The sequence below is a fragment of the Carlito syrichta genome, unplaced genomic scaffold (assembly GCF_000164805.1).
Source record: "Carlito syrichta isolate Samal-C Ts95f unplaced genomic scaffold, Tarsius_syrichta-2.0.1 Scaffold311968, whole genome shotgun sequence".
Classification (NCBI taxonomy): Eukaryota; Metazoa; Chordata; class Mammalia; order Primates; family Tarsiidae; genus Carlito; species Carlito syrichta.
Window position 1 is genome coordinate 243086 of NW_007256064.1, and position 4893 is coordinate 247978.

At 43.7% G+C, this 4893-nt stretch overlaps 1 pseudogene; it reads left to right on the forward strand.

Moving 5' to 3' along the window:
* Positions 1–315: 315 nt before the first annotated feature.
* Positions 316–1461, forward strand: LOC103271877 (annotated as a pseudogene).
* The last annotated feature ends 3432 nt before the right edge of the window (positions 1462–4893 follow it).

Consider the following 4893-nt stretch of genomic DNA (forward strand, 5'->3'; position numbering starts at 1 on the left):
TACATGTGGACAGACCTCCATGGAATCATCTTGCCTGCACTCCTGAATCTTGCTTGTGTTAAAGCACTTCACCTGAAGCCTCACATTGCCAATTTATCTGATCCCATATTGCCATATCCATCTCAGTGTCAATCTTGCCCAGTCATTTGAAATTCTCCATTCACACCAGCATAGATCAATTTCCTTCTGTCCCTGTTCCATCTAAGTAGTAGGGTCCAGGTGCAGTATCTGACCTGGTCCTTTACCTGATCTGGCCCTAACTAACCAATTCTCAAGATCTCAGGATAAGAACTAACAAATTAAGAAAATGTTGCGATGGAGTCCAAGGAGGACTGGCTGGTGGAATTCTTGTGCTTGTACCAGGATTTCTATGCATTCGAGCTCTCAGGAGCCACTTGAGTCCTTGAATGGACTGATGACAAAGGAGTCTTTGTTGCTGGTTATGAAGGCCTGAAAAAAATGAGATTCTTCATCTGATATTACCTCTCAAACTTTGTGTAAATAAAACCAGGGTTTATTCCCAGAAAGATATTTCAGTGAGCCATGGAAGATTTTCAGGTAGGCCTGTCTTGGATCTAAGCCATGTGCCAAATACCAGATGACTGGTGACCAGTGGCCTTCCAGGTTGTTATCTGCAGGTATGGCAGGTTGCAGAGGACAGTGATATCATTAAAGCTGTCAGCACCATTCCTGTGCATGAGAAAGAGGGGACTCTCTGTCCTAGGGTAGCCATCTTTTCCTCAGTGGCACCCGGAGTCCTCCACAGGGTGAGACTCAGCAGCCTGAAGATTGTGAATCTGGAGTCCCTGAAGACTGCATACATCTCAAGTGTCAGTGACAGTGAGGAGCTGAGTAGCCTGCAGGTCCTAGATGCAGACATCTTTGCCTTCTGCTGCACCTCAGGCTAGGGCTTGTTGATACCACCAGAAGTGGGCACCATTGGAGAGTTGCAGCCCCAACTCTGGGTCTGGTGGACAGAGATGGTGTGCAGAAGTTGGGGGACAAGGGCTAGGGTCCTGGGTCCAGCATCACCAGCCTTGGCTCAAATGAGCAGCTCTGTCTCCTTGAACCCTGGAATCTCTGCCATCCTGTGAGCTCAGTCCAGTGCCCAATGTCCATGCCTAGCCCCAACCCAGAGCTACTGAGAGTGACTTGGGCCCTAGCCCTAGACAACTGCTTGGCTATCTCCGGTTTTGATGGAACCATCCAGGTCTATGATGCTATGTCTTGGAGTGGAATAGGGAGCCAAGGAGAACCTTTCTTCACTCTGAGAGATCACGTCTTCCTAGGCGGAAATGAGATAGACTCTGCACTATTGGTCACCACACATACCTGGCACCCCTGCAAACCAAGGACTTTTTTTTATCAGCAATAAGTGATGCCTCTCTGCACACCAGAGACTTTCTATCCAGGCCTCTAGGAAGAGGAGGAACTGCTGGATCAGCAAGGTTACTGATGTAGGACTCAAGTGACCCCAGGCCCTCGGTACCAGCGGTGTGACCTTGGGCAAGTCACCCAGTCTTGCTTAGCACCACTTTCCTTATCTCCAAAATGAGGAGAGTAATAACTACCTTACAGGCTTGCTGGGAAAGTTAGAAGTCATGCGTGGCACATGCTAGATTTGGTGGCTGCTGTTATGTCTGGGAACCCCATTTCCCCCAGTGTAAGAAGATGGCAGTGTTTTGTCCCTGCCTTCTTCACTGCATCATAGTGAGAATTAGAAGAGCTAATGATTGTATATGTACTTTGTAACCCTTTTTACAGAAGAAAAAATGTGTAAGGGTTCTAAAAATGAAAAAAATGCTGATCCCAGTAGCAATTAAGAAAGTATCAGTTAAAACAAGATTATGCTATTTTTGCCTACCAAATTACCAAGTATACCATTATACAGCTTGTATATACATTGTTCTGTTGACCTTTGACCTTTGCCAGTCTGATAAATGAAAAATAATTATTAAAAAAAAAGAAAAAAGAAATTTTGGAGGGCTTGCTTGCCTTGCTTGGTGCTGGAAAATTTTCCTAAAATACCATGCATCACATATGACTGCAAGAACCATTCTTTGTTCTTCAGGAAAGTATACCCTTTATTTCAGTGAATAGTTATGGTGGATAAGCTATCTAGGTTATAGACAGTGACCAGATCTTGGCCATATTGGGCCTCTGACCTGATGTGTCTCTGACCTGGCGCATTTTCTTTTTCTCTCTCCCAAATCTTTAAAGCCACACAGCTGTTCTCATAAGAGATGTTAGGTTTATTGCTCATTCCCACAGCAAAGCAACCAATGGCAAATGAATGAAGGACAATGGACTCAGTCGTTTGTCAACAACGTCTGACACATCCGTAATGACACCTCTGAGAGCCAGCAAGCCTAGTTAGCATCTTCTTTCTGAGCACTACAATTTACTCAACAAGAGAAGAGAGCCTTGGCAGAATTAATCACTACTCAGAAAACAATTTTACAGTAGAATAAACAGTGAAGAGATAATAAATGCTTTGCATTGTCCAGTTTTAACCCAAAACTTAATATATTAAAATACATTAATTTCAGCTATGATTGAAACACATATTCTATTTAGCAAAACCAGAAAAACAGATCTAGATGGAAATCATTCTGAGAAGATAAATAGCTCATGTCGAACTTCCACTCAGCCCCAGGCTTCCTACAGATCCTTCCAGGCTGGCCACAATTGAGTGAGCACTGAAATGAGAAAGGCACAGTGAAGTGCTAGAGGAAGGAAATATCCAGGTACTACGTATGGTCAGGAAACAAAGAAGCAAAAGACACACCTGCACAGGTATTTTTCAACAAAAGCAACCCCTTGCTCTGTAAGATTGTTAGGCTCTTGAATCTGGTATGACATCTGCACAGGTGTGTGGTTTTCAGTGACAAAGCAAAACAAAAATAGGAAATCATGCGTATTTCACAAGACAAAGCTGGTTTGTTTTTTTCATGCTTTGCTGGGTGGGTGGACTTATTGCGTTAACACCGATGCTAATGAACTCAGATATCCATAGAGAAAATACCTTAATCTTAAGAAAATTGGGAGTTAATACCTTTAGACCCATGTTGAGGAGGAGCAAATACAAAGCATTTTGACTTTTGAAATCCTCAGCCCAAAGCCATATTTGCTGGACATGCTCCTGGGCTGTTGGGAGTTGTGATATCAGATAAGTGTGAAGTAGCAAGTTGTATTCTGGACAGTGTAAGTTTTATGATAAACCAGCATGGCTTTGCTCTATCTCTAAGGAGAAGAGCTGTTTGCTAGAATAGAGAGGAAAAGACACATGATCTAGAATTCCCCATTTTTGTTTGTTTGTTTGTTTTTGTTTTTGTTTTTGAGTTGGAGTCTCTCTCTGTCGCCCAGACTGGAGTGCAGTGGCCACTCCTGGCCACCGCAGCCTCGACCTGCTGGGCTCCAGTGATCCTTCCGCCTCAGCCTTCCGCATAAAATTCTATGTGTTTGCGTGGCAAAGTTATGTACTGCTGTGTAGTAAACCAGTCTAGGACTTAGTGGCCTCAAAAAACATCCATTTTGCTGCTCATACTCTGTGTGTCATGAATTAGGGCTGGCTCAACAAAGATAGTATGACTCTGCTCTATCATGGTAGAGCAAAGTGCAGGAGGTTGGAATAGTTGGCAGTGGCTGAGCCAATTTTACTGGCACCACCTTTCTGGACCTTGATTCTGACTGTTGACTGGGCTTCTTGTTGCCTCTACATGGGGTATCTACTGAGGCTGGAATGTCCAAGATATCTTTTCCACTTATATGTCTGTTTTTTAAGCTAGTGTGCCTGGAGTAAATAGCAGGCTGAAGCAGGGCTAAACTGACCAGGTACTGTTCTCTCTCTCTACCTGGTATCTCTATGCACCTATCTTGGGCTTCCTCACAGTTGTCTTGGGGTAGTTGAACAAGCATTCTAATAGATAGAAAGAAGTACTGGTCTTTTAAGGCTCAGGTCTACAGACTTGCACAGAACAATGCCTGCCATATTGTACTGGGCTAAGCAGTCACAGCCCACTGAGATCCCAGGGAAGAGAAATTAGAGGCCATCTCTCAGGTGGAGAAGCAGAAAAGAATTGCAGCTGTCTTATATCTACCACAAAAACTGGGGAGGGCTATTACTGCTTTTGCTAAGAGATATAATTATCTCAATAAATTTTCTGATGATTATCTGTCTCAAGTAGGAAAGTTGCATTCTCCTAGGTGATGGGAGAGGGCAGGAAAGGCAGGACATCCTTGGCTGATTTCTAAGAAGTGGAGACAGGAAGAGCAGGACCCATGTCACCAATGCAGGATCTGTGAGGTGGGACAGGAGGTGAACCAGGGAGCTTTGTCTGTCTTCTGAAGCCACATGAGAAAGATGCCCTTCTGATGCTCTGCTCCTACCCACAACCCAGAAAGTAGAGTTGTACAGGCAGCCAAACTTAGGACCAATTAACAATAAAGTTATTCTATATTTTTTTATAGTCTTTAAAAAAATTCACCTATATCTATGCTGTAAGTGAGGCTATTGTATACCAAGAGGATGAAACTTTTGTCCAAGCTTACTGAAGATTGCTCTCAAAGCCAGGCCTGAAGCTTGGCTTCACTCATAGTGCTCTCTGGCCCACTGCTCTCTAGGTCAGAGCCCTCTATAATGCCAGAGTTCCCATCCTTCTGTTTAGCTCTGCCCTGGTCTACGTCTGTGCTTCATTCAGTCTTGATGTATGCCTCCTTTGGAACACAAAATTCATCAATCTGTCCCAGTGTTTTGCTTGGCTTATATTTTTAACTCTTTGTGGCAAACATTTCCTCACTCCTAACCTGACCTGTAAGTTACTGAGAGCAGGAGAGGACATTTATCATTTTAATGTGTTTCTCTGCGGCCTGTAATTTATTGATGCTTTTGAA